The sequence below is a fragment of the Manis pentadactyla genome, chromosome 13 (genome assembly GCF_030020395.1).
Source record: "Manis pentadactyla isolate mManPen7 chromosome 13, mManPen7.hap1, whole genome shotgun sequence".
NCBI classification, from domain to species: domain Eukaryota; kingdom Metazoa; phylum Chordata; class Mammalia; order Pholidota; family Manidae; genus Manis; species Manis pentadactyla.
This window is the reverse complement of record NC_080031.1, coordinates 15670640-15682921: the sequence shown is the minus strand read 5'-3', so window position 1 is coordinate 15682921 and position 12282 is coordinate 15670640.

Genomic DNA, 12282 nt, shown 5'->3' with positions numbered 1-12282 from the left:
GTGAGGGGCAGGCAGCCGCATGTAGGGCTTGAGGGCAGGGGAGGGCCCTCGGGAGGCCGGTCTCAGCTGCTGGCTTGGGGGTGCCCCTGACCACCCCCTGCTTCCTGGTTGCACGTCCACAGGGTGACGAAAGAGCTGCCAGGCACAGAGTTCTAAGTGCTTTCACACCTTATCACACTCAGTCCCCTCAGCAAACCTACCAGGCAGGCACCATCAGCGCCTCCACTTACAGATAAGGACGCAAGGTGCAGGGAGGAGCGGCATTGCCCAGGTCACACGCAGTTCAGCAGGAGGAGGCTGGGTTTGAACCTGGTTCCTTGGCTCTGGGCCTGAGCTGAACCAATACGCATCAGGCCTCTCTGACCTCCCTAGCGGCCATTCCCCCAATGACTGGTGTTCCACCCGCAGGCATGCCCACATGCCCCCTCCGCCTCCGCTTGCTGGCGTGGCTCCTTGGGCCTCTTCCTGTGGCTCTGTGGCTGTACTCCCTCTGTGCTGCCCCTGACCCCAGCACCTCTGGCACAAAGCCTGAAGCTATATATTCTTCTCACTCACTAAACAAGCCAATTCCACATGACTTTGCTCAAAGGAAATAATGGAGAAAAGTAGAAGTTAACTGTTCCCCCTTTCTAGCCCAAATATTCTTTTCATATTTTTTTTTGTCAAGTTGGCCTTGGTAAGTCAGCCTCTGCTGATTAAATGGAGGAGACAGAAGGCAGCAAGTTCTGGTGTGCACACAGTGAGCAAGGGGTTTGGGCAGGATGCACACCCTGGGCATGAAGACTAAGACCCTAGAACGTCACCATCACTACTGACGGCAATGACCACACTACGCCTGGCCAAGGACTGGCTAACAGGCAGCCACCAAAACACCTGGACACGGGGCAAGCGGCGGGAATCTGCAGGAACCTTCTAGAAATAATCCATTCTACATGAGGGAAGTGCCAAAAAGCAGCAAATCTCTTAGATTGTGACAATGATCGAAGAAGCTACAATTTATCTCTGTGGTGCATCTGTATTTTAAAAAATTCTTGGTGGCCAAAAAGGAAGAGCAAAAAGAAATTTCTCAGCTTCCCCTGCCCACCCCCATTGTTGCGACGACACCCTGACCAGGCACCACAGGTGTTCCTATCTGCTTCTGGAGACATCTGGAATGAGCTAGGATGTACATGGCGTGGTGACACTTCCCGAAGTAATTTTCCCTGAATCTATCCTTTCTGAGCCACCTTCCAAATTTCATTTTCCAAGTAGATTTTGCTACAAAAGAGAGGAAAATGACCCCAATCGTTGTCACATAGTGAATCATTACTAAGTGCTTTTCAGGTATGTCCTGCTTAGACAGTCACAGGACTCCTGGGAGTTAGAGCTATTTTGTAGACAAAGCCATGTCTGCCTGTTGTTGGGTCACTTACAGCCAGACATTGACCTGAACACCTCTCTTCCTCTGCAGATGTAGCATAGTGCCTGGCAGACATGTGAGACTCTGGATTATTTGTTTAGTTGAACCAGATTCAATTAACAACACTCTGGGTTTAACACCTCTTTACTCCAAGTTGCAAGTGAAAACTTTTTTTAATACCATAGTCATAAAAATAGCTAATATTCATTGGTCTTTGCAGGTACCAAGCACAGCATCTAATGTTTTTATGTTGTTATCTAATATGATTTCATAAAAATCTTACTATTATTTCTCCTTTATAAATGTGACTGTCATATTTAACTGATGTGAGTGTCATAAAAATAGTATTATTTTCCCCATTATAAATGAAGGTCCAGAGGTTCAGAGAAGCATTTCCAGAAGGGCAAAGCCAGGATCTGAGCCTATACGCCAATCAGGCATCAAATAATGCAACTCAAGGGTGTGTGCTCTTTATCACTAAGCTAATACTAAAAACAAAACATTAAAAATGAAATTCATACATGAACAAATGGAAAAAAATCCTCTATAATCCATTTCTACACATCCATATGCCCAATATACCACAATGCCCACCACTTTCTCAAAACTTTTCACTGTTAAATGTTTGACACATACCCTACCAAATTTTTTTTTTTTGGTATACACATACACTTATGTTACACATAGTATACTATTTGTTTTCAAGTGGTATATTTACACTGATTTTTTATGTATTTCCTTTTTTAACAATTCTAAACACCTTTCCCTATGAGCATACGTAGCCTATTATGGGCTGGATTTTGCGCCTCCATCTGTCAAAGTCCTAACCCCCAGTACTTCAGAATATGACTGTATTTGGAGATGGGACCGTTAAAGAGGTAATCAAGTTGAAATGAAGTCACTGGATTCAGATCCAATATGACTGGTGTTTTTATGAGTAGAAAATGGGACGCATGTAAAAAGGGAAGACCTCGTGAAGACACAGGCAGAAGGCAGCTGCAAGCCAAGGAGAAAGGCCTCAAAGAAAGCAGACCTGCTAGCACCCTGACTTGGGCTTACAGGCTCCAGAACTGTGCGTCTATCACCTCAGGCACCCAGTCTGTGGTGCTTGTCCTGGCAGCCCTAGAAAACTGGTACATAGCTTTACCACATTTCTTTTTAGCTGCCACATAGAATTCCATTTTATAAATGTACCCTAATTGATTTAAACAGTTCCTTTTTTGACAGGAATCTAAGGGCACCTTCTTTCTTTCTTTCCTCTTTGTTTCTTCTTTCTTCTTCTTAACTGCAAACAATGCTGTAATGTACATTACTAGGTCTATCCTTGCACATTTATGCATGAGTGTTTCTATAGGTTGGATTCATCAAAGCTGAGTCTCCCTGTCAAGTAAGAAGCACATTTTACACAACAGTATCTACTGCCTGGGAGCTTTGAGTTTTGCATGTATATAGTTTAAAAACTTCATCACAGTCCTTTTTCTATACTAAACTGGCCTCCTGCTCACCCTTCTGTTGCCTGTTTGATTTTTTTCGATTGCGTTTGATTTTTTCACAGAGAGGGAGTTAAAAAGAAAAGAAAGAAAACAGGAGTTAGTCGCACACTTATCTCCAAAAAATGACGGAGCCTCTCAACTTCACGGAAGTCAAGGAGCCTGTTCTGTCTCTAGCTTCAGTTTGGGACTCTTCATCCTTTAGTTCCCTACGTGAGTCTCAAGCTTACATACTGAACAACCTAGGAAGCCACATGACCCTAAGGGTATGGCTGTCAGTGCTAAATCCCCCCAGGAAGACTTGTGGTTGGAGAAAGGCAGCAGCGAGCTGTGTTGGGGAATTCTCCAGAGCTGATTTCAAAGAGTTCAACACATTAATGCAGAGGCTCATTTCTGGCACAGAGTACAGAAGTCTATCTTCTCTCCTCCCATTTCTCTTACTTAAAAAAAAGTCAATACCACGTGATTTCAGAATGCTCTTCCCCTGTTTAGAAGCCAGACTCCCCATTGCTATGGCTCAGCATAAAGCCCTAACTTTCTGTGCAGGAAGTCAAGCCCTCCTCAGTCTGGTTCTATCCACTTCTGCCCAACTCACCTTTCTGGCTCAGTGCCTCTGCTTTAAGCCAGCATGTCCATCACCCCAAAGAGAGGGCTCGGATTAATTAGTCTCTCCATTAGGCCGTGAGATCTCCGAGGGCAGACCCTACATCTCACATTCCATATTCCTGGATTGTAGAGAGAAAATGATGAATATTGAAAAGGGGATGGAAGAGAAAAAGAATAGGAAAGAACAGTGCCTCCCTCAAGGAAATCACCTTCCCAACCATCCATACCCTGGCCATTTCCCCTCTGTCTTCTCCAGCTGCCGTATCTGACCTGTGCTCACCTCATCCATCTAAACTCATCCTCCCCTACAAAACTTTCTGAACCATACCGCCCTCTTTATTTTCTAAGTATACACACACCCCTGATGTGCACTGTAGGCCCTTCGAGGGCAAGGGCAGTTCTTGGGCTTCTTTCTTATGCTGCACAGGCTCCAAGCACACACTGCCATAGACAGTTATTGGACTGGAATGAAAACACTCACCAAAAATAAAACCCTTCTCTTCTGATGCTTGAAATAGCAGTGGAGACTGGAACTTTGCTGTTGAGAATTCCTGTGAGATCAGAGGCCCAGGAACCATTTTCACTGTTTCCAACCCTACATCCTACCAAGCTATTGTCACTTACTGATGTTACTTTTCTAATTCGCAAAAAGCTGCTGAGACCAGACAGCAATATAACATATAAATACTTACGAACACATATAACATATACAATATATAGAGACTTAGTGCTGCGTCAGATGTAGAAAGCCATCGGTTATTATTAGCGGTAGCATTATTATTATGATGCCACCTTCCAAAAGGTATCCAGATCTCTTTCCCCAAAGCCCAGTACAAAGAGAATGCAGTGATGAGAGCCACCCACTGGGCGGCAGTGCAGAGTTCATATTGGATTTGGGTGTCTACCTACAGGCATGACAAGTACAGGGAAGAAAAAGAAATGTCATTTTCCTGGTCTCTGACATCCACAACTACTTTAAAAGTCAAGAAAGACTAAGGAGACCCCAGAGACAGTAGCAAACTAGGTCCTGAGATTTCTCAAACATTTATTCTCCTTCCAAGGGCTGCCTACAGATAGAAGAGTTAGAAGATGTGCTTTGGGTGGGAAACTTCCCAGAGGAATGGAGAAGCATGGAAGTCTCCAAAGTATAAATCAAAAGGATGTATTTCCTTTTGCTTCAGAATAAGTGACAGACAAAATCTTTTGAAAATCTGCTTGGGGCTGTGATTTCCAATTTATGGAATTGATGAGTCTCAGAGCTTGAAAGGAACCATGTAATTAATGATCGAGTCCAATGCAATGTAACACATGAGGCAATGGACACCAAATTGAAGACCAATCATTTGCAGAAGGTCACTGGGTCCAGTGGCAGCAGATCCTAGACAGAAGGCTGAGTTTCCTGACCCAGGAGGCATGTATAAACAGGAGGCTTTATAGAAACAGGAGCAAAGTGATTTACAAAGACATAGACACTATGTCCTGGACTCATGGGAACTAAGACTTTCCCAATAAGCAATTCGGTATTTATATAATTATCTCAAAGGCAACCTATATGTGCCAAACTTTACCAGGAAAGTGGGGAGAAAATAGCAGTGGCCTTAACCATTGAAATCTCCAATTCAGATGAACCCAGGCAGCAAGGACATTGACCCAGGTTGCTAGAGGAAGTTTTCTTACCCAGATACAGTACGTAAACCTTCTCATTCAGAATATTCTCATTTTTCTCCACCTGACTCCAATCCATTTGCCAATCCCAAACAGAGTATGTTACCCATTAAATCCACAGGCTTCTTTATGGGTAACATATGGAACTATAATATCTCGTAACCCAGTGGTATTGTCCCTAGAGTTAATATAACTCCGTTAACATATGTTTCTGCTATTCCCATCTTAAGATACATGTATTGAAATATATTATACACGATGTATGGTTAATTGAAAGATACAGGGGGTATATTAAAAAATAAATCTGTTTATATGACCTATGCTGAAATACATTTGAATACCATACAGTTGCTTTCACACTAATTACATGGGCTCTCTCTCTTCTCCTCTAATCACTCTCTGCTTTTCCTTTCAATCTCCCATGTCTCCCTGTATGCTTTCTTGGTCCCAAGCTAACCACAGAATTGGATGATTAGAGGTTTGGGGGGTGTGATGCCAGGAACTCAGGCTGTCAGTGAGGAGATGCAGTAAGAAATGATGAGCAACAGGAGAAAAGAGAGGTATCAGTCACCCCCATCCTTCTGAAACCTGGCAGTCCTACGTTTCAGAAACGTAATCCAGAGAGGAGATCGAGAATATCCATTTTCCTCTGCTAGTGTCTTCTCCATGTGTCAATGAATGGCCTAATTTTATACTTCCTTTGTAAAGCAAAGAAGTCATTGAGAAGGGAAACATTAATCTGCAGTTTCCCATGACACTGCTTTCTCTGTCATACCCTGTTCTCAGTTAGTTATCAAGACGAGTGCACACTTAACCCTATGTATTTCTAGAATTTATATCATCTTTTTAAATCTACCTACACTGCCTCAGTCCAGGCTTTCATGGCCTTAAATCTGGATTCTAGCAGGAGCCTCTTACTTGTTCTTTCTGCCAACATCCTTTTTTTACCCTAATCCATGCTTACTATAAACTCACCAGAGTTGCAAGCTGATTCAAATCTGATCTGATTCAAAATTCTTCCATGGCCCTCTAATGCTCTCCAACAAAGCACAAACTCTTTAACATGACATAGAATGCCCTTCGTGATGAGACCACAGCCCAAACTTCAAGCCACATGTCCCACCACTCTGCACCACACATCATATGGTTCAGCCACACCAAGCTATTTCCACTTCTAAAGCTCCCATGCCATTGTGCATGCTGGCCTCACCATAAGGATGCCTTCCCTCCTTATCTACTAACAAATTCTATTCATTCTTCAAGACCCAGCTCCAGCATCATTTCTGCTGTAAGGTGTTCCCAGATCCACTGGAAGTGATTACTGCAATTGCTCCCTCTATTCCCACAGATCTAGAAATATACCTCTACTATAGCCCTTCTCAAGCTGCCTTACAGTCATTTATGCCTGTTCCCTAATAAAACAGGAGCCCCTTGAGGACCAGGGCAAATGGTTCCATTTCACATCTCATTCAATAAACATGGAGTTTAGAGTTGACTCTGCAACTTACGGTTCAGAGAACACGTACCAGGGCCTTAATATCTATGGTCCTCAGCCTCCTCATATATGCAAAGGGTGAAATAACTCAATAATTATAATAATCTTAATAAGCTGCTATGAAAAATAAACACAATAATACAACATAATACTTGTGTATAGTTCATGCTATGCGATCACTACTATTATTGCCAGTGCCAAAACTTACTAAGTGCAAAGTCAATTAAGGCCTACCCTCAAGGTCCCTAAAGTATAATCAAAGAGACAGACAATTAGTGCAATGTCAGAAGGACACATAGGGTGCCAGAAGAACACGAAATGGGGCATCTACTGTCAAGGATGAAAGTCATTCCTGGCAGAAGGACTGAAAGGGGATGGGTCTGGAACCAGACAGGTGGGATGGACTCTGGAAGTACTCCAGCTAAGATGTGGTGCTGGACTGCACTAAGGCAAAAGCAATAGAAGTAATGGAGGGGACCAATTCTAAAGACATTCGAGAGATCGAATCAAGTGATGTGACCAGATGAATGGTGAGATGTGGGGTCCCTGCCAGGGGGTTGCTGGGTGAACACAGGTCTGGGAGAGAGTTCGGTTTGCAGATTCAGGAGCCACTGACGTGTTGGTTTTAAGTAAAGTAATGGGACAACATATGACCCCCAGGGGAGGTGTGTGAGATGAACCGGCAGAGGACTGCAAGGACCACCAGCATTTAAGGGCTAAAGGGGGAAGGGGAGCTCATGAGGGGAACTGAGAAGGAAACCAGAGAGAAGAGGAGCGCAGCATAGAAGCAACCAAGAAAGCAGAGAGAAGAAAATTCTTGATATTCTTTCTACCTGATGCCTGGCGACATGCAGATATTTGTGGAATAAATGAATGAACCACTGAATTAGAGCAACCTACTTAAAACTGAGGACATATGAAAGGCCTTTCATGGAAATAGGAGCACACTTGTCATTTTACCCTAACAGAGTCTCCAGGGTATTTTAGATCAAGGAGAGAGGGACCTTCCTGTCCAGCAGAAGAGTAAGGGAACCCAAGGCTGGCTGAACTCCGTTCTGCGACCGAAAGAGGGGCAGAAGAAAGCACAGATTTCCTGAGGGCCATCTGAAAAAGGGCTGAGGAAACCAAGTAATCCAACAGCTTCAGTGCAAGTGGAACACCTGACATTGTGAGCCTCCAAATGTGCTGCAAAGTAAGAACCACACAGGAAATACAGGGGAAAGTGGGACAAGTCCAAAGGCACCATGAGGTAACAGTAAGAGAAAGAAATTCAATGTGAGAACCTTGCTTGGATTCTAGAAATGACATTCTCAGAACAATTGGGGAAATTTGGATATGAACTGGATATCAGATGCTACCATGGGATTGTTGTGTTCTTAGGTATGATAATGGTGTCACGCTTAAGTAGAAGACTGCCTTTCTTCTTAGGAAATGCATGCTGACATATTTAGCCATGAAGTGTCAGGATGCAACTGCCAAATGGTTTAACAAGACAGTCTCTAAGAAAAAGATGAAGCAAATACAGTAGAATAATGATTATAGACTCTATGCAGAGGATGTAGGGCTGTCCATTACTCTATCAGGTTTTGTATGTCTGATATTTTTTGTAATAAAAATTTTGGGAAAAGAGTAAGAAATTTAGTCTCCAGAACCTTGAATATTTGTCTCCCAAAAACAGTTCTGCAACATCCAGTGGCAAAAAACCATATTGACCCCAAGAAGCTAGATGAAAGGCAGTAGGCAGAGTCCCAGAAAAGTACAAAAACTGGGGATACACATTTCTTTTTTTTTTTAATGTCAAGGAAACAACTATGAGAAGAATAACTGAACCTGTTTCAGTTTATATTTTTTTATTTATATATTTATATTATATTTCAACACCTACTGGAAAATAACAACTATAAAAATTCTTTGAGAACATTGAGACTATGCATCCTACTTCTGATTGAGGGTAATAATGAGCTCGCATTTATTGAGCACTTACTACATGCCAGGCACTGTTCTAAGCATGTTAGGACATTGCATTAACAAAACAACTGTAAGAACTATTATTTCCCCATTTATAGATAAAGCAACTGAAGCTGTGTACCCCAGTCAAAACTCTCAGCTCCTGTCTGGCAACCCTATCTACACGACCTCTCTAGTTCTGTTCTTGGTAGCCATTTTTCCCCTCACCCTTCAGGGACAGTGTGGAAACAATGCCACAGATACCAGCCTCAGGTTTCACACTAGGTCTACACTACCCCCTGCCCGCACCTTTGTAAATTGTTCTTTATTTAACTCTCTCCTCAAATTATCCTACTTTGAGTGTGCCATCTATTTCCTTCTGGAATCCTGCAGGGTTGGGGAAGGAAGACAGAAGGAGAAAGAAACCTGAGAAATGTAAATCCTACCCAACAGTAGGTGGGTCAAGAAACAACCCTAGTTGCCCCTGGGAAAAGAAAGGCAACTTGGCAAAATTCTGGGCACAGTTAAATCCACTTTGGAGAACAATTTGAAAATAGCCTACAAAAAAAGTTATGGCCCAGAAATTCCACCCTTAAAAGCTCTCATCATACATGCATTGGAAACATGTACAAGAATTTTCACAGAATTGTTTGCATTAGCAACACTGGAAACAACCTAAATGTCCATCACTCATATCCATGTAATGAAATAATATACCAGACTGATAAACAAACTAGAACTACATGTATCCACATGAATGACACCCACAGACATAACATGAAGCAAAAAAGGTCGGTTGCAGAAGAACGCAGGAAATATGCTGGTATTGCAGGTGTTACTCTGAATATACAGTTGAAAAGCATGCAGAGCAGCTCTGCATTGTTTAGGGATGCAGATATATGAGGTGAAGGAATGTGGAATGGTTGGGGATGATAAATACCAAACTCAAGATAATGGTGACCTCTGGCCTAGGAGGGAAGGGCATGAAGCCAGAGGCAGCCACAGGGGGGCCTCGACTCTATTGAGGATGTTTTAGTTCTTACATTGGGTGATTAGCACAGAGGCTTTATTGTATTATTCTTTGTTCCTACTGTATGTCTTAAATATTTAATAATCATTTTAAGGAAAGGAAAGGGAAAAAAAAAACCTCTGGAGATTTCCAGGGAAAATAAAGAGCTGGCCCCCACTGCCAATGTTTTACTTCACTTCTCATCATTCTTCTCTGCCCTTTGGACACTCAAAGTAGCTCAGACCATTAGAGGTTTCCAGAGCCTCTCTGAACTCTTGGTTCTTTTGGTGGCAGGGGTTTCCTAGAGCCAAATGCCAGCCCTAAAATCCTCAGAGATGACTCCACTAGGAAACTTAACCAAAAAAGCAATCAAGTGAATAGGTTTTCCATTAGGAGAGATTTTAAGAGGAAGTCTGGGTTAAGAGGTCCTTTACAAACCACAAAATGTTGCCACAAGAACATGCTCTTAAATCATTCCAAGAAACCTTTCAGGGCAAAAGAAAAGAAGAGGTCATTATCTCCCTGCTTTACCAGGAAGCTGACATGGCCTCCCAGCATTAATCCGAGAGGTGAAGTGCCTCATTCTGGACGTAAGCAAACTAGAGCCTGAACTCTGGCTTCACCCCTCACCAGAGTGACTTTGCACATGTTTCTTCACATTTTGAAACCCTGGGCTCAGCATCTGCAAGGCTGGATTGATCAACCCTCAGAGGGTGGTTGTGAAAACCAAATGGGCTTGTGCTTATAGTTACAACAGTGCCCACCCAGAGGGGCCCCCACAGCTCCAGAGAAGATGGGCTCCATCCTGGGTGGGCTGATGCTCAGCCTAAGGAAGCTGCCATCTTGTAAATACTTGGTGGGTGGCCTGCACCCCAGAACCTGAGCAGGGTGCTGTGTGCTATGGCTGCCTGACCAGAGTCCCTGAGCACTGCAAACCCAGGCCAAATGGGGTCTTAAAGAGGTCGTGTCACCCTCCTGAATACAGTTCTTAGGCCTCCCAATGGCTCTTTTCTCAAAATCCTCAACCCCACCACCACTGCCCCAGGAGTGTCTGCTAGGTCACCCACGGTAAGAGGGCTGGGTGAGCTCTGCGGAGATGAGCAGTCCAGTCCCACGGGCCTGCAGAGTTGGTCAAAAGTGTGAGACAGCCGTGGCCTAAACCTCTACCGTCTACTCTCCAGAATTATGGGCCGGGTCGGGGCAGGGGAGAGGGGGCTATTCATAACCAATCTCATCAACCTCTGACCCACTGACCATTTGCCATAATAGTATTTCCACCATTTTCCCAAGTCCAGTTTTTCACAAGAGTCCCTTCTCTCTTCCTCTATCTTGCCCCTTCTGCCAAAATTGCTCTCCTTCGGAAACAAATAGTTCTGTTTCTTCTTTGGAATGCCTCTGGAAGCCAGGAGCTCTTATCTCCCTCAACAACATTCTGTCCAGCTGCTTGGAATGTGATTTACATTACTGACTACAAGCCCAGGAGAACAAAACAATGCCAGGGCTTCTGGGGGTGGATGCAAACAAAGAGGGCGAGGAGCACCCGGGGTGGAGAGAAGGTGGGGGCTGAGTCTCTGGCTTAGCAGGAGGTCTGCAAAGGCCACCCTCTCCCTCCGCAGGGCCTCAGATCTGAGCAGGGAGCCTGTCACTGTAATTTTCTCATGGCCGCCGTGGGTTGGGGTAATGGCTGTGACGTCTGGAAAGCCTGAAAGGGGATGTTCTGCTCTTCTGGGATTTGTTGTTAGGACAGCAGGCTTCAGGGCTGACTCACTCTACAGTTCTGGGTGCAGGCCAAGCAGTCACGGAAAGACTCTCGGGGTCACACACTCGGCTGTGGACTGTGCCAGCTCAGCCTTCTGGGGACCAGCCAGGGCTCCCTGGGCAGAGCAGCATGGCCCAGGGAGTCAAGACCTTTTTGCAATTATTGAGGTTATTTCTCTGCTGGGGCAAGAACGCATTCCTCTCCTGAGGACAGATTACAAAGCAAATTGTTCCTGCCTCTCCTCAAAGGCCAGTGAGGTTAGGAAACTGCTCCTCCCTTCTGCACAAAGCTTGAAAATGCAGGCAGGTTTGCCTGCTGCAGGTGGCTTTGGGGGGAGTGGTACCCCCTTACCTTCCCTGGAGCTTTCCTGAGCCTCCAGGCCAGCTGCAGGGTGGGGCCCAGTCTACTCTCCAATTTGGGGACCCACTGTGACAAAATAAGAAATATAGATGAGTCTCTGCCCCTGGTTCCTAAAACCCTTGGAATCTCCTGAGGGATGGAGTGCTAGGAACATCTTCTGTTGTAATATTGGGCCTTTGACTAACTCTGGGTGGCTTCAGAGTGGAACTGGTTACCAGGAAGACTAAACCATGATTAGAAGCTTGGAGCTTTCAGCTCTGACCCCCATCCTCCAAGCAGGGGAGAAGGGCTGGAGACTGAGTTAATAATCCATCATGCCATGGAGAAACACTCTATAAAAATCCCTAACCTATGAGGGTTTGGAGAGTTTCCTGTCTGGTGAACACATCCATGTACCAGAAGGATGATCCAACCAAACTCCATGGGGATGGAAACTTCTGTGCTCAAGACCCTACCAGGCCTCTCCCAAGGCACCTCATCTGGCTGTTCATCTGTCTCCTTTATCATATCCTTTATAAGATGCCGACAAACATAAGTAAATGTTTTCGAGTC